At 48.0% G+C, this 18,175-nt stretch overlaps 1 long non-coding RNA gene across 1 annotated transcript; it reads right to left on the reverse strand.

Annotated features, from left to right (window-relative positions):
• Positions 1–11,785: 11,785 nt before the first annotated feature.
• On the reverse strand, positions 11,786–17,526 carry LOC125113034 (uncharacterized). The gene is made up of 2 exons (XR_007131310.1): positions 15,768–17,526; positions 11,786–13,326 (listed from the first exon to the last, which is right to left on the reverse strand). It is a non-coding gene; the product is annotated as an uncharacterized LOC125113034 (long non-coding RNA).
• Between the last annotated feature and the right edge of the window lie 649 nt (positions 17,527–18,175).

Consider the following 18,175-nt stretch of genomic DNA (forward strand, 5'->3'; position numbering starts at 1 on the left):
AATACACGACAGGACACCATCAAACTCCTAGAAGAAAACATAGGCAAAACACTCTCTGACATCAACCTCATGAATATTTTCTCAGGTCAGTCTCCCAAAGCAATAGAAATTAGAGCAAAAATAAACCCATGGGACCTAATCAAACTGAAAAGCTTTTGCACAGCAAAGGAAACCCAAAAGAAAACAAAAAGACAACTTACAGAATGGGAGAAAATAGTTTTAAATGATGCAACCGACAAGGGCTTAATCTCTAGAATATATAAACAACTTATACAACCCAACAGCAAAAAAGCCAATCAAGCAATGGAAAAATGGGCAAAAGACCTGAATAGACATTTCTCCAAAGAAGATATACAGATGGCCAACAAACACATGAAAAAATGCTCAACATCGCTGGTTATAAGAGAAATGCAAGTCAAAACTACCATGAGATATCACCTCACACCAGTCAGAATGGCCATCATTAAGAAATCCACAAATGACAAGTGCTGGAGGGGCTGTGGAGAAAAGGGAACCCTCCTGCACTGTTGGTGGGAATGTAAACTGGTACAGCCACTATGGAGAACAGTTTGGAGATACCTTAGAAATCTATACATAGAACTTCCATATGACCCCGCAATCCCACTCTTGGGCATCTATCCAGACAAAACTCTACTTAAAAGAGACACATGCACCCGCATGTTCATTGCAGCACTATTCACAATAGCCAAGACATGGAAACAGCCCAAATGTCCATCGACAGATGATTGGATTCGCAAGATGGGGTATATATACACAATGGAATACTACTCAGCCATAAAAAAAAGAATGACATAATGCCATTTGCAGCAACATGGATGGAACTAGAGAATCTCATCCTGAGTGAAATGAGCCAGAAAGACAAAGACAAATACCATATGATATCACTCATAACTGGAATCTAATATCCAGCACAAATGAACATCTCCTTAGAAAAGAAAATCATGGACTTGGAGAAAAGACTTGTGGCTGCCTGATGGGAGGGGGAGGGAGTGGGAGGGATCGGGAGCTTGGGCTTCTCAGACACAACTTAGAATAGATTTACAAGGAGATCCTGCTGAATAGCATTGAGAACTTTGTCTAGATACTCATGTTGCAACAGAAGAAAGGCTGGGGGAAAAATGTAATTGTAATGTATACATGTAAGGATAACCTGACCCCCTTGCTGTACAGTGGGAAAATAAAAAAAAAATTGATAGATCATATGTCATCAAAATTTAAAATATCAGCTTACCAAAAAAATATATATATACCATCAAGAAAATAAACAGGAGTTCCCATGGTGGCACAGAGAAAATGAATCTGACTAGGATCCATGTGGAGGTGGGGTCTATCCCTGGCTCTCTCAGTGGGTTGGGGATCTGGCATTGACATGAGCTGTGGTGTAGGTCGAAGACATGGCTCAGATCCTGAGTTGCTGTGGTTGTGGCGTAGGCCAGCAACTGTAGCTCTGATTTGACCCCCAGCCTGGGAACTTCCATATGGCATGGGTATGGCCCTAAAAAGCAAAAAAAAAAAAAAAAAAAAAAAAGACAAACCATAGACAAGAAGAAAACATATATCTGACATGTGCTTCTAGGGAGAATATAGAAAGATTTCCTATAACTCAATAATAAAAAGACAAGTCAGTTTTTTTAATGGCCAAAGACTAAACAGATACTTTACCAAAGAATATATACAAAGGACCACAATAAGCACATAGGGAAGCCCTCAACATCATTGGTCAACAGAAAAATGCAAATTACAACCGCAATAACTACAATGAGATACCACTGCACACTTACCAGAATGGCTGAAAGTCAGAACTGATACCACTAGATGGTGGGCAAGGTATGGAGCCACCGGAACTCTAATACGTCACTGGGAGGGATGTTAAATGGCGCAGCCACTTGAAAAAACGAATAGTTTCTTTCAACATTAAACACACATCAACCCAGTGATGTACTGGTACATGGTGAAGAAAAACAAGCCGGAATTGCAGCATTTGCTGATGTCCCCAGTATCAGCTCCCTCATCATAGGATTTCAAGGTGCCATTGACATCACCTGGGGCCAGACTGGGAAGAAGTGGGTATAACTGCTTCTTGCTAGCCAGGACCCACCCACCCCCAGCCCACCATGGTAACTACCCTCCTGACCTGGCAATTCTACCCTCAGTATTTACCTAAGAGAAATAAAAACATACATCTGCACAAAGTCTCCAAAGAATGTTCGTAGACAGTTTTTTCATTATAGGCCAAAACTGGAAACAACCCAGATGCCCATCAGGAGAGACTAGGTAAATAAGCTGTGTTCATGCAATGGAATACTTACTACTTAATGATAAAAATGAATGATAGGCCGAGACAGGCAACACCACCAGTGGGTCTTAAACATATGCTTTGTGGAAGAAGACAAACGTGAGCAGAACACCCAGTGTGATAGCATTTATATACAACTCTGGAAGAGTCAAAACTAACCAATGGTGATAAAAACCAGATCATGTTTGTTGGGGAGGCAGAGATTGACTGGGAAGAACCCCAAGCCAAGCTTTGTAGGGTGATAGGAATGTTCTAGGCCTTGACATACCTTGGTCAAAACAGAATACTTCAGATGTGAGCATTTCAGTGTTTACAAGAAAAGAAAAAGGCACTGCACCTAAAAAGCCTGGGTTTCCCTTCATTTGAACACTGAAGGGATCTTAGGAGCAGAGGACCATAGCCCGGCACAGGGGCTGCAAAGCAGCAGGCTCAGCGCAGGGGCCTTGGGGAGTAAACTGTGTCTCTCTTATTTTCTCTTTAGCAAAATCAACAAGGCAGTATTTGCTTTCCTGAAAACTGTGGTTACTAAGCCACCTCCCCCGCAACAGGCCAGGGTATGGCCAGGCAGCTGAGGGCACTGAGGCAGAAGCCTTTGGTCCTTGTCACCCCCACAGCTGGACTCATCTTTCCTCATCACCCCCACTCCCCTTCCCCATTTTGGAAGAATTCGTTTCAGGAACTTGCCAAGTCACTGCCCCTTTGTTCTCTCCACCTGTATGTTCCTCCAATGCTCCTTCCCTTCCACCACCTTCCATTCCTCTTCTGCTTAATATCTTAATATATGTTACAGAGACCAATGCTGATTAATAGCCCGGAGCTGTCAGGAATCCCTGACTCCAAGAGTTCTAACTGAACTCTTGTAACTGAAGCACAAAAATCAATAAGTGACTCATTTGTCCTCCAGTGTACTGAGTTTGGGACTCAGTTCTGCCACCACTTCACTAGCTGTGTGATCTTGGGAACATTACTCAACCTCTCTGGCCTCGGTTATCCTATTTGCAAAAGAAGGGAAATAATTCCTAGGTCAGCGGACTATCTTGGGGAAAAATGAGATAACCTGGGAAAGAGCCAACCTGTTTGGAGGACTTGATGTTTGGGGCTCATTTCTTTTTTCACATGTCATTGAAAAGAATCCTTGCTAGAAACACATTGATGATACTATGTTAAAGAGTCTGTGCAACTATGTGTCTTGCATCTCCTGAGGAGTAAAGTCGAAATTCCAGCCCAGGTCTCTGCTCTTCCTCCAGCCCTCGGTCCAGACGGTACTTCCCAGGCTGGAAAATCATCTGGCTCAGGGCACAGCAGTGGGCTCCACCCACCCCAGCCTCCCTGTGTGCAATTACTGAGAAACAGCATAAGAGGGCCAGGTGCAGGAAGGTGGAAAGGCTCTTGTCTCACACACACAAAAGCACTGAAATTCCTTTCACACCCTCCTACCTCCCACTCCTTCATCAGTCTCTTATCAACCCAGTTTCCTTGACTTTTCAGTTGTGGTGTTTATTTTATTTGTCTTTTGTCCATTTGGGGGCCGCACCCATGGCATATGGAGGTTCCCAGGCTGGGGATCGAATCAGAGCTGTGGCTACCAGCCTACACCACAGCCACAGCAACATGGGATCTGAGCCGTGTCTGCAACCTACACAATGCCAGATCCTCAACCCACTGAGCGAGGCCAGGGATCGAACCCACATCCTCATGGTTCCTAGTCAGGTTCGTTTCCACTGCACCGTGAATGGGAACTCCGACTTTTCGATTTTGGAAAGAGTTCCTTGGAGAACTCTTGGAGACTGAAGGTAAGGCATTTATAAAACGACATACAATACACAGGGTTTCCTTTTGCTTTTCCATATTTTATTCGCACACCCTTTCCTATAACAAAATGTGCTCGTTGTCTCCTCGCTCCCTCCCCCCTCCTCCACTTCCTTCTCACAGGCACTCTCTCCACTGTAAAAATGGCTGGTTCCAAGGTCCTTCGAAACCCTGCTGCCTACTCTCCTGAACTGCTTTGATCCCCAAAGTTAATGTTTCATCAGTCTTCTCTCTTATTTGACCTTCTTTCTTGACAACTCACTGTGCCCCAGACCTACACAGGACTTTCCTATCTCTGTGTCTCTGCTCATACTGTCTTCCCCATATCCCTTCTTCCTCACAAGCTACCCATCCCTCAAAACTCACTCAGATGTCAGCTCCACCATGAAGTCTTCTCTAAAGACTCCAGCTAGAAAGCTCTCTCCCTGGATCTGAGCCCCCTGGCACTTTTCTAAACCACCCAACTGTCTCCTGTGTGTATACACCACTACATATCTCCCAAATAGTGTATGGATGAATGAGATGGCCATTCTCTTCTTTTTTTTTTTTTTTTTGGTCTTTTTAGTGCTCCACCCACAGCGTATGGAAGTTCCCAGGCTAGGGGTCCAATTAGACATGTAGTCGCTGGCCTACACCACAGCCACAGCCACAGTCACATGGGATCTGAACCGAATCAGTGACCTACACCACAGCCCATGGCAACACCGGATCCTTAACCCACTGAGCAAGGCCAGGGATCGAACCCGCATCCTTGTGGATGCTAGCCGGGCTCACTAACCACTGATTCACAACAGGAACTCCCAGCTGGTACCACTTTCTAGCATTATGAGCCATATTGGGCATCTGCACATGCTCATGTTTTACATGTTCAATGTTTATTCAACAGCTTCTATGTCTTGTCTATCTATCCACAACCCACTTCTGATCTCAGGGAGAGGGATGGGAAATATTTAACTCAGGCTGGATTTCAAGTCCTGTGCAATTACTATTAATAGATGACAAAGGCCCAGCTCTATTTTAATTTGGCCCTAACCTAAGCGGTGGAGTTTTTACTAGCATTCAGAAGTAGATGTCAATGTCTTTCTTGTTTCTGTTCTTTGGGTCCGAGCTGAATGGGAGGTGCCCCCAGGCCAACTGCTCATGTCTCCAATAAAGAAACCAAGGTCTGGAAAGGGAACGTATGATGCGCAAGATCAGGGGTAGAGTGAGACTAAAACTCTACCTTGACTCCCAACCCCCAACTCCTCACTCTGGCCTTTATCCCTAAAACTTTAAGGTATGTTTCAATCTTTGATGAAAGGCAGGAAGGTTCAGGAGGCAAGCCTAAGATTTTTCCGACGAGAGGTAAGCACTCTCTCATTCTGGGTTCTTTCTATGTTTAGCACCATTCGATTTAGGGCCCTAACTTTCCAAGGTGTCCTTTGTACAATGAAGAGGAAAATGGTACACCCCGACTCCTTCCCAAGAATGCTAGAAGATTCAGAGTGGTATTTGCACAGAACAGCCCTCTCTGAGGTGGACAATGAAGGCTTGGAGACCTCCGTGCTTTTGGTTCTGACTTTTCTTCTCCATGGAATTTTTCACATCCACTAGGACTTGGTAACATTTTGAAGAACTCTAATATCAGAACGAGAATTAACCATTTCTCTACTACGGCGATGAAATCACTTTCCATGGTTTTTAACCGAAGATCAACATACTCAGGTAAGACTGTGCACTAATTTCTCTGATTTCTCTAGAGAAGGCTCTGGCTTCTCTGTCCGAAAATACAACTCAACAGCACTTCACAGAGATTTCTACAACTTTGACCTAAAGTTTCCAGAAACACCTTCAGTTCTGTTTTTGTAAGCTAATGACTACTCTAGGGCATTAAAAATCTTCTCCAAGAAATTCCAAAAATAATAGAAAGAAAGAGGAGGAGAGGAGTCAAAAAGCAGTGTGTGTGTGTGTGTGTGTGTGTGTACGCGCGCGCGCACGCATGCAGGAGGCTTTGCAAGAACTTGACTTCCTCCCCCAGCACCCAAACAGCAATTTTTAGGACTGGTCAGTCAACCCAAAACACAATCTGCTTTCACAAATTTCCAATCAACATCCAAATTGGGAGTTCCTCTGTGACTCAGTAGGTTAAGGACCCAGCGTTGTCACTGCTGTGGTTTGGGTTGCTGCTGTGGCACAGGTTCAATCCCTAGTCTGGGAACTTCCACATGCCACCAGTGCAGCCAAAAAGAAGAAGACAAAATCCAAAATACCAGTAGTTTTCTTTTGAAGTTAAAAAAAAAAATAGTTTGGGAGGAAGAAAGGAGGAAATCCAAACAGTGGAGAAAGCCCAGGCACAGTGGCCTTCACTTTAGCTAGTGAAGCAGCGACAATGGTGAGAAATCAATGCCCAGAACCACAAGGCAGCTTTCAGACACCTCTTGACCTTGTCACTTCCTGGGTAATTAAGAGGCACTACAGTTCTGTGTCACTGTCAGAGCCTGAATGTATATCAATAGATAGATATATATGTTCTTAAAAGATTCTTTTTCTATAGGCTTGGTCAGGATCCTGCCAAAGAAAAGGGGGGAAAGAAAGGCATTCTGTCCAGAGTGCAGTGAAAAGCAACATGAAAGGAGAAAACTAAATTTTTCAACACAGTCTGCTCCTGACGTGGGAAAATGGCACAGACAAGAATGGAGGGCTTGTTCAGTGTTTTTTTTTTTTCCCCTTCCTTCCCTTGACAGATATCTGTGTGTTGTAGGCGGCAGGGCACCCCTCTTGCTCTGTTCTTCGTCAGATATCTTCAGAGCAATAATGCAAACCCCAAGGGCTGCTAGGCGGGCTGAAACCCCACTTTGCTTTCTGGGGCCCCTCAGGGAGCCGCTCTCCTTCTTTGGACCTCACTTTCTTCAAATGAGGGAAACTGGACTCAACTCTCTTTGGAGCCTTTTCTCGGGCTGACATTCACTGAAGTCACAAGAAACAGTTTCCAGCTCCTGATCCTGCTGAGGAAACAGGATCTTGGAAGATCCTGGGAGAGTGGGAGGATGCCTCCCCACCCAGTCCTGTCAAGCACCAGCTACAGAGGCTGCTCAAAGCCTAGGGAGCCCCAGGTGAGGACCCTGGGAGAAAGCAGTACTAGCCCCCGGAGAGGAAAGCTCTGAAGCACTTGGCCAACTCTGATGGCTCCTCCTTGCATCTATGTTCTTGCCCAGTAATTTCTGTCTGTGCCACCCATGCGTGCAGTCTGCTGTGCTATTTTTTTTTTTTTTTGGTCTTTTTGCCTTTTCTAAGGCCACTCCCGCGGCATATGGAGGTTCCCAGGCTAGGGGTCCAATCAGAGTTGTAGCTGCCGGCCTACACCACAGCCACAGCAACACAGGATCCGAGCCATGTCTGTGACCTACACCACAGCTCACGGCAACGCCAGATCCTTAACCCACTGAGTAAGGCCAGGGATCGAACCCACAACCTCATGGTTCCCGCGCCACGATGGGAACTCCTGCTGTGCTATTGACACAAGCAGCATCTCCACCGTGGATGGTGAGTGCCCTGACCCTCGGCCCTCCTTGTGTTCTCTGCATCCCAGATGTTTCTCCAAGCCCAGGGCACAGCATGCAGGAGGCGTTCAGTGGCTGCTGATTAAGCCAATATCTGAATTGAAGGATGCAGCGGGAAGGGAAGAAGGAAGCTCGTTGGTGCCGGGTGCAGGTTGGTGCCGGGTAAATCACATCCACATAAAACGGATTTTATTTCAGCAGAACGAGTCACTTTAGTAAGTTCTTAGGTAACTGGTTTTACACCTGGAGGATGAGAGTCTGGTTCCACTGTCTCCCTCTGCCCACTACTAACACAGGGACAGCAAAGTTTAGGGGAAGGAATGAGGGCATGATGTTACCCACTGAGGTCTTCCTCTTCGGTCAGCCAACTCTGTCCCTTAGGCAGAGGGGTTTGTGTATGTAGTGACTGCCCTGAGAATCCTGTCAATGATATCCTTATATGAGTGACAACCCCAGCGTGCTGTCGTAGGAGTGTTACCTACGCATGGGCTCCCAGCAGACTGCAAAACACTCTGAAAGTTGCACTGGCTGTCACACCAAAAATACCCCCTTTTACTCTTAGGATATCAAAAGTATAAACAGAATAGCAAGTGTGAAAGAGAATTCACCTGTCTGGAGGAACAGCACAGTATATATTATGTATTGGAGTTCCCGTTGTGGCTCAGCAGGGTAAGAACCTGACTTGTGTCCACGGGGATGCGGGTTTGATCCCTGGCCTCTCTCAATGGGTTAAGGATCCAGCCTTGCTGCAAGCTGTGGTGTAGGTCACAGGTGTGGCCCAGATCCCATGATGCTGTGGTTATGGCTTAGGCTGGCAGGTGCAGCTCAAATTTGACCCCTAGCCTGGGAACCTCCATATGCCACGAGAGCTGCCCAAGAAACAGCAAAAAGACAAAAAAAAGAAAAAAGAAAAAAAGAAAACCAAAACAAGACAAAAAAACATAAATTATATATTATCATTAATAGTAGGTTTATAACTCAGATAGCTTGTCATGATGTTTTCTCCATCTGTCATGTAGGTGCCATGATTTAAGGAATTCTAGTCGAACTTAAAAAAGCCAGCTCCGGAGTTCCTGTCGTGGCTCAGTGGTTGATGAATCCGACTAGGAACCATGAGGATGCAGGTTCGATCCCTAGCCTTGCTCACCGGGTTAAGGATCTGGCGTTGCCATGAGCTGTGGTGTAGGCTGCAGACACGGCTCGGATCCTGCATTGCTGTGGCTCTGGCTCTGGCCGGTGGTTACAACTCCAATTAGACCCCTAGCCTGGGAATCTCCATATGCCACGGGAGCGGCCCTAGGCAAGGCAAAAAGACACAAAAAATAAAATTAAATTAAAAAATTAAAAAAAATAAGCCAGCTCCTAGAAAATCTGGCTCTCTTTGCAACTCCCCTCCCTCTCAGGGGCAGTCCCAGGTCAATGTGATTCATCGGAGGAAGGGCAGGGTCTCCCCAGGTACAAAAAGATCTTTATTACTTTGGCCTCTTGGTTTTTCTGTTGCTTCTGGCTGCCTAAAGCCCTTTGCATTTGTTCCTACAGTGGCTGGATGGGCAATAGGGACAGTATTAACAGCCTATGGAAAACGAGGCACGGAAATGCAAAGCTATTTGCTGCAGTGGAATGAAGAACAGCAGCGGTGAGACCTACAGGGTATTAGCATGAATACTAGCAACTTGAGTCCTCAAAAACTTCTGGGAAGAGACCAAAGGGACCGATCATTTAGAACAAAAGGTAGAAGGAGAAAACAAAAAGTATCTAACCTTTAAAAATAAAACACTAGGGAGTTCCCGCTGTAGTGCAATAGGTTAAGAATCAGATAGCACCAGCTTGAGTCACTTCAGAAGTGCAGGTTCAATCCCTGGCCTGGCACAGTAGGTTAAAGTATCCAGCATTGCCACAGCACAGCTGTGGCTCGGATTCAGTCCATAGGCCCAAGAATTTGCACATGCCACAGGTGCAGCCATAAAAATAAAATAAAATTAAATTAAATTAAAATAAAATAAAATACTGAAGACTGGTGGCTGAAAAGCAACTTTCTGTACAAGGGCTACCCAACAGAACTGCAGTGATGATAGAAGGTTCTAGTCTGTGCAGTCCAATATGGCAGCAACTGGCCACATGTGGCTACCAAATATTTGAAACATGGATAATGTGACTGAAAAACTGAGGTTTTTTGTTTGTTTGTTTGTTTGTTTTTGTCTTTTTGCTATTTCTTGGGCAGATCTCGTGGCATATGGAGGTTCCCAGGCTAGGGGTCAAATCAGAGCTGTAGCCGCTGGCCTACGCCAGAGCCACAGCAATGCAGGATCCGAGCCACGTCTGCAACCTACACCACAGCTCACGGCAACACCGGATCCTTAACCCACTGAGCAAGGCCAGGGATCGAACCCGCAACCTCATGGTTCCTGGTCGGATTCGTTAACCACTGAGCCACGACGGGAACTCCAGAGTTTGACATTTTATTTCACTTAATTCATTTAAACAAATTTACATGGCCCTATGTGTCCAGCAGCTAGTGTGCCAGACAGCACTACTCTATACCCATCACCATCCAAAATTTCACAAAACGTCAGGTAGGTGGGGACTGGTAATGCCTTGAAAAACCTGAAAAGACAATAAACCAACCAACTGAAAGGAGGAAGAGGCTTCTTAACTCTCCCGTGGCGTGTACCCAGGACTATGTTTTCAAAGTCCATCAGGGCCTGGCAGGGGTTGGTGCTGGAGCCCACCCAGAGACAGTGAGCAGTGGCACGCCCCACCAGGAGGCCCCTTCTCCCTCCCATGGCCCCAGGCAGGCCCTGCCCCCCTCCCCACCCCACCCCACCCCCGGCCCACCCCGCCAGCCATCCCAACCCTTACAGTGCCCGGTTGTTTGAATGAGCAGTGGCAACTCCACTGCGAGCTCCCAGAGAGCAGCCACTGGGTCTCACCCACAACTCATCTGTTCTTGCCAACGCCCAGCCCAATGCCCGTCACAGCAGATACTTGAAATCGGGTTGCTTTGAGCACAGTTCCCACTATTTAGTGCAGAGGTTGTTATTGCAAGATAGGCTGTGGATGAAATGTTTGTGCCTCGCCCTCAGAATTCACATGTTGAAGCTGCAATCTCCAGTTGGTTGGTATTTGGAAGCGGGGCCTTTGCAGGGAATTCAGTTTAGATGAAGTCATGAGAGTAAGGCCCCTGTGATAGGATTTGTGTCCTTATAAGAGGAGGAGACCAGAGCCCCCTCTCTCTCCACCATGTGAGCAAGAAGGTGGCAGCCTGGAAACCAGCAAGAGGGTTCTCACCAGACACGAATCAGCTGGCTCTTTGATAGTGGACTTCTCAGCCTTCAGAACTATGAGATATAAATGGTTATCATTTAAGCCACCTGGCCTATGGCATTTTGTTACGGCAGCCAGATCCAACTAAAATAGGGTCTTTAGAAAAAGCAGCTTTTGATGTCAGTTTTTTTTCACATGGACTCATTAAAAATAAACACAAAGGATGGGGTGGACGGAGAGTTTGGGGTTAGTAGATGCAAATGATTACATTTAGAATGGATAAGCAATGAGGTCCTGCTGTATGGCACAGGGAATCACATCCAATCTCTTGGGATAGGTGATGATGGAAGGCAATACAAGAAAAGGAAACTATGTATGTATGTGTGACTGGGTCACTTTGCTGTACAGCAGAAATCGGCACAACATTGTCAATCAAATATGCTTTCATTAAAAATAAATAAATAGGTGGGAGTTCCCATCGTGGCTCAGCAGTAACGAATCTGACTCAGATCCATGAGGACACAGGTTTGATCCCTGGCCTTGCTCAGTGGGTCAAGGATCCAGCGTTGCTATGAGCTGCAGTGCAGGTCACAGACTTGGCTCAGATCCTGCGTTGCCGTGGCTGTGGTGTAGGCCGGCAGCTGCAACTCTGATTCAACCCCCAGCCTGGGAACCTCCATATGCCTCAAGGGCAGCCCTAAAAAGAAAATAAATAAATAAACAAACAAAAAAAGACAAAGGCAACCAAACCAAAAGACATTTTCCCAGGCATCTCCCATGGAGACTGTGGAGCCAAGAAAGCCATTCCCTGCTCTGAAGAGGACCAGTGGCAGAAATGAACCAAGTACGGAAATAATTATGATCGAGGGCATAAAGTGACTGGTGTATTTTTGCGGGACACACGCTTGGAGACCGCGGAGGAAGGAGGGCTGGATTGCGGCTAAAACTGGGGGGAGGGGAGGCAGAAGGGGAGAGCTGCCGGGAGAAAGTGGCATCTGAGGAATGAGGTAGCCGTGCTTGCACAGAAAGGAGACTGGGATGACAGCAAAAAGCTGAGGCTACAAGACAGGAAGTGAGAGGAGGGGGAGGGAGCTTTCAGGGACTCACGACTGGTCTAGCTTTTTCTGCAGCAGTGCTCGCCAATGAAGCTGGAAAGAAACTCCGCGCTGGCTGCAGCAGGGATGATCAGGGGTCTCTGGCCCCCTGCGGCTCCTTGGAGCTCAGGTTTAAAAGCGTAAGGGACTGGGACATGTCATATTCCTAGCTTCCAGGCTCACCTCCCCTGAAATGGATCCCCCCCCACTTCAAGCCCTACCCGTTGCACAAGGAATGAGGGTGGACAGCTGAACAACCAGTGTGGCCTCCCGAGTGGCCGTGGGAAGGGGTGGCTTATCTGCTCCCTCTCACTTGCTTCCGCCCACTGTGAAATCCGCATCAGCTGGAGGTCCCCAAGAGATCCGTTTCCATCTGTTCTGGGAATGGCTGTTGGGAAAGCCTCAGGATCAGAGAGCACAGCTCAGCCTATAGGAGGTGTGACGGGGCAGCCTGGGTGGGGGTTGGGAAGGAGCCCACTGCAAAGGCATGTTCAGCCAGCCCCGGGAACAGCTGCCCGGCCGTGGGGCCGCAAGGCTTCCAGCTTCCCAGCCGCTCTCAAATCACCCATTTTTGTAGCCCAGTTGCTAATGATGTAATTAAGTTCATCAGAAAGCCATCTGTTCTGGTATTCATACAGTGGGCATGCTCTGAGGGAAGCCGACCAGAGTCAGGGGACTTAAGCGACTAAATGAGCAGGGCCCTTGATGTCCCCAAGGGCCTGGCAACTCCCCCTCAACCCCCGACTTCATCTGTCTTTAATTAGACCGGGAAGCATCCTCAGCCAAGACCCCAAGACAGACTTGTCCACCGCAGTGAGTCCCTCTGCAAGTCCTGGGACTCCCTACCACCTGCTAGCCCTGGCCTCATGAGCTCCACACAGCTCTGGGAGACTGGACAGGGCATACCCTCTTGAGCAAGTGTGAGAGGAGCAGCTGTTCCATTCAAGCATATTGTCTTAGCAGTTCCCTCCAAAAGCAGAGCTGGAAAGAAAGGTCTCCATCAGGTATTCATTTGGGTAATGGTCCCTCCTGGAGGCAGGAGGGAGGTTCTGTTGCAAGGGGAACAGGGAAGAAGGGAGAGCCTCACCAAGGATGCATGACTGTGGCAACATGCACTTGGGGACCCAGTGCTCCAATCCTTGGAAACTCCCAAAGGGCTTTATGAAAAGCATCTCAGAACTGCTCACCCAAGGGTCGAAAGGAGGAAGCATTTACCTGTAGGTTCCTGTCTTTATCAGTCAAGGGTGGGCCCATGCAGTTCCAGGATGCACATTGGTTAGTGTCCTTGCCACACAGCAGAAGCCTGAGGAAGTGAGAGGTACGTGAGATGGCCTCAGGGTGGGGTGTGCCCCAAGCACCCCCATAAAGCTGCTTAAAGCCTGTGCACACCTAGGTGCTGTGCCATGGCTGCTGGCAGAGGGCCCGAGGAGGAGACAGTCTCTGGAACGCCTTGGAAGGCTATGTCTGCTTCTACCATGTCTGTCCTGAGTCCGAAGTACCAGCTAAACCTGCTTGAGGTCTGCCCCTTGCTAAGATGCTGTATTAGATTTTTATTGCTGCTGTAAGGAATCCCCACAAACATAGTATCTTCAAACAACACAAATGTATCATCTGATGGCACTAGAGCTCCAAAGTCCAAAATGGGTCTCAATGGGCTAAAATCAAGGGGTTGGCCAGGCTGTTTCCTTTCCTAGGAGCTCTAGAAGAGAATCTGTTTTCTTGCCTTTTCCAGCTTCTAGAGCATGCCTGCATCCTGTGGCTTATGGACCCCTACTCCTCCTTCAAAACCAGCAATGGCAAGGCAAGCCTTTGTCACATGGCCTCTTTCTGACACTGACTCTCCGGCCTCCCTCTTCCATGTTATAAAGAGCCCCATGACTAGCTTGGCCCCACCTGGATAAGACAGGACAATTTCTGCATTTCAAGGTCAGCTGGTTAGCAATCTTAATTCCATTTGCAACCTTAATGCCCCTTGGACATGTAACATAACATATGCAGGGGCTTCAAAGACCAGATCATAGATATCTTTGGGGAACCATTTCTCTGCCTACCATTGATGCTATTCCACTTTTGTCTCAAAAGAAGAGCTCGGGCATTTATGAAGTTAACTGGGGAGACTTTCTGCCCAGTTCTTAGAACCAGGAAGGAGAGCCCACCTGTCCCTGAAGCTGTCACTAGGATGCCACATCTTCCTGACACACAACAACCCACTTTGCCAAGAACAACTAAGCCCAATAAAGTCAGGAGACAGATGATCTGAGGGCCCCAAGCAGGCCTGGGCTTTATGGAAGGGGCCTGAACTCACAGATAGATAAACTGAGCTCTGGTCCTAAATCAATACATAGCCAGCAGTGAACCCCAGAGCAGGCCCCTCAATCTGTCTAAGCCTCCATATCCTTGTGTGTTGAGCAGGGTCAACATCCAGGGGGACATCAGGATTAGAAATTCCTGTTTCAGCCTCCAAGAAATACCTGTTGAAGAATCACTGTGACCACCCCTCTTCTAGGCCCTGGGACCATAGGGAACAAGGCCAAGCCCTGACCCTCATCAAGTTTACATTCTAGTTGGTTGTAACATGTGTTAAGTCCTTCATGCCTGGAACATAGTAGATGCTGAAGAAATTGAAGACATCATTAGGGCTTTCAGGGCTGTCATTCTCAAGGAAATAACACTACTTCTTAATAATATGTTGATTTATAATATACAAAATATAATCAAAGCCACAACCTCATTCAATCCTTAAAACAATGGCCCAGAGAGATTGGTCAGATAGCAGCCAACACCATGGTCCTTCCTGCAGCCTCAGTTAGACCTGTGCCCAACCCAAGAGGCCCCAGGCATGCAGAGGAGGATACCTCCTGCCCTGTTTCCAGATTTTCATTAGGCAAAGGCTTGGGGAGTGAGAAACCAAAACCTAAAAAAATAGAACTACTCTCTCTCTTTTTTTTTTTTGTCAGGCTAGGGGTTGAATTGGCTAGAGCTGCCAGCCCACACCACAGCCACTGCAATGCCAGATCCCAGCCACATCTGCAACCTACACTACAGCTCACGGCAATGCTGGATCCTCAACCCACTGAGTGAGGCCAGGGATCAAACCCACATCCTTGGTGATACTAGTTGGGTTCATTACTGTTGAGACACAACAGGAACTCCTAGAACTGCTCTTCTCTAAAGCTACACATGCCATAGCATATTTTAAAGCTAATTTCTCACCGGACATAAATGTTTTAACCATATTTGGATGGGAGTGGGCGGGAGGGTAGCACCTCTCTTTTTGCATTCAGCCGGAGCTGCCCTGCTTTTAGCATGCATGTTTTCTGTCTCTCTCTCCCACAGAGCTGTGAAATCATCTAGGGGCCTCCTGAGATGCTTTGCAATTATTTAGCAGCCTCCAGGAAGCACTGACTAAATCTGTGTGCCCACCCCTCCTGCCCCCACCCCAAACAAAGATCTCTTGGTGGAGGAGAATCTAGAGAGAATCTTCACCTTCAGAAGCCTCAGGAGGCTCCCAGCATGATGATGTCTCCCTAAATCTCCAATGTTATGCTCAAGTTGGCAGGTGTGAGCTTCAGTCGGGCGGGTGGCAAGACCCAGGGCCCCCACCAGCACGGCATTGAGATGTCAGGGCACCTGCGTGAGAGCTGGTGCATCCGGCTTGAGCTCCAGCCTCGCACAGCCTGAGGGACTAAGGAGGGACGCCTCCATGCCCAGGACAATGGGAGGTTGTCCCCGTGCCCCACTTACCTGGCACGTGCCTCCGCCCGCCCTTTCCCACACTTCTCCACCAACCACCGAGGCTCCTTCCTTTCCCTAGATCTCCAGCAGGCCATATGCCACAGTCCTCAAGAAGAAAGAAAACATTTTAGGGTTTGACAAGCCCAACATTTGCATGTCTGTTTTCAGAGAAATACCCATCTGGGGGGATGAAGCCTTTTTTTGTGTCCTCCTCCCTCCCTATCCAACCCAAAGTATGAAAACATTCTTGACATAGTTGCCTGAAAAAGGATTTCTAAAGGGAAAAAATACTGCCCATACCCTGTGATTTCCATGTCTTGGTGTGAAAAGCACCCGAAAGGAAGAGGATGGTCTGGAGAACAGAAAAGAAAGAAAAAAAAAAATCTCCTTAGTCAAAGAGCTAGTTCATCGTAAAGCAGGCAGTGCATCGTCTCTAGTCTCAGGAAATGCACGTGTTGGTGTATGTTTCATCCTTAAGCATCATCTCTTCGCTGAGGAGCAGGGGCTGTGCTCCCTAGGCCAGGGGGCCGGGGTGGGGGTGGAGAACCAGCACTGGGGACCAGCACTGGCCACGTGGGGGGTGGAGGGAATCCAAAACCCAGACCCAGAGATGCTGGCAGAAGAGGGAGGGGCCAGGAGCATCCCCTGGAGCAGTTTACCCTGGGAGATCCGCTATCCAGATGTTAAAAGTCTCTGAATAAGGATAAATCTCACCTCATATTTGGGATGTCCTCGGAGGTGTGTCTACCTCTTGGGGAGGTCCTCTCTGGCCTACTCAGAGCAAGCATGTAAAGTGAATTCATGGGGGTGGGTAGAAAAAGGCCAAGTTGGGTGACTCATGCTAAAATTACTAAAGATTTTAGCTGTAGAAGATTTCTTCAAGGACCAGCTCCTTTCTGCCAGGTTGGGAAGCTGATGAACTTGTAAGCAGCAGGGGCCCACTGATGTGATGGGCTTTGCTCCCATTGTCCCAAGGGAGGTGCAGTTGTGCCTAAGAAAGTGATTGGCACCTGAGCGGCTGGTCCAGGGAGAGGTCACATGAGCCACCTTGAAAGTGTTGAGGGCAGAGGAAATGTGGCGTTGCTCAAGATAAGAACCATCCACCCACTAACTGAGCATCTATGTTGGGCAGAACCCTGCTTAAATAGCTATTCCCCTTCAATCTCAAGGGAGCATCTTGGCCCACGAAGGTCTGGAAAGAAGATACGGTGGAAAGAATGGGGAATTTTAGAGACCTGACCACCAGGAGTTGGTTGACTGTACAAAGTCTGAGGGAAGGGTCCCAGGACCAACCCCAGAGACAGAACCCAGCGCATGCTGCTGGAGACAGGTGACCCCACATGCACAGGGTGTTCAATGACAGCCTGTGGTTCAAGTCCAGGATGGCACAGGCTAAGGCCGCACATCTGGTGAGTCAAGCAGGAGAGCAGTTTCCAAATGAAGCCAAACTGGAGGAGCCAGTAGGAAAGGACCCCTCTTGTCCAGGGAGTCAGGGGGCTGATGGGGGAGCACCACCTGGCCTGGGAGCAGAGGAGGGAGCTCCTCAGGACCCTGGAAAGGGCTTTTGCAGGACTCGGGCCAGGTGAGGCCAGGAGCCCTGGGCAACCATCAGGGCGTGCCCTCCAGCCATTGCAAAGGGCAGTTGCCTAATCACTGCTGGAAAGCAGAGGGCTGGGCCAGGACAAGCCTGGCAAGGGAAGCTTGAAGAGATAATGGGGGTGGAGGGGGGCACACTGTACAGCCAGAGACCTTGAAGGAGAAATAGTTCCTCCAGCCCCCATTAATCCTTGAGTCGACAATAAACTGCCTGAGATAAGAGGGTAAGAAAACCAGCCAGAAAGGAGTCCCCCTTTTACAGTTCTTGTCCCAAAAGTGTCCCCAAAAGAACCCTCCCCACCACCTTTATGTCTTCCCCTAGGAACAGATTAATTTCAAAATCCGTTCTTAGGGACATGGTAGGTATATCCCACCAAATGGTGTATTTTATTTTTTGTTTTCGTTTTGTTTTATTTAGGGCTGCACCCATGGCATATGGAAGTTTCCAGGCTAGGGGTTGAATCGGAGCTGCAGCAGCTACTGGCCTACACCACAGCCACAGCAACGCAGGATCTGAGCTGAGTCTGCGACCTACACCACAGCTCACGGCAACACCGGATCCTTAACCCACTAAGCGAGGCCAGGGATCGAACCCACGTCCTCATGGATACTAGGTGGATTTGTTTCTGCTACGCCATGACAGGAGTTCCCCCAAATGGTGTATTTTGGATTTCATTCCTGGATTTCTCTGTAAGCCTTTAGATTTCCCTCTGAAGGACCTAAGCTGAGGCTGTTGGAAGGGAGGTCTGCAATTGGCTGATGCAATGTCCCAGGTGGAAAGGCTCTAAGAGATAGTGGAGATTGGTGTCTGCATGGGACAT

This window comes from Phacochoerus africanus, chromosome 1 (genome assembly GCF_016906955.1).
Source record: "Phacochoerus africanus isolate WHEZ1 chromosome 1, ROS_Pafr_v1, whole genome shotgun sequence".
Lineage (NCBI taxonomy): Eukaryota > Metazoa > Chordata > Mammalia > Artiodactyla > Suidae > Phacochoerus > Phacochoerus africanus.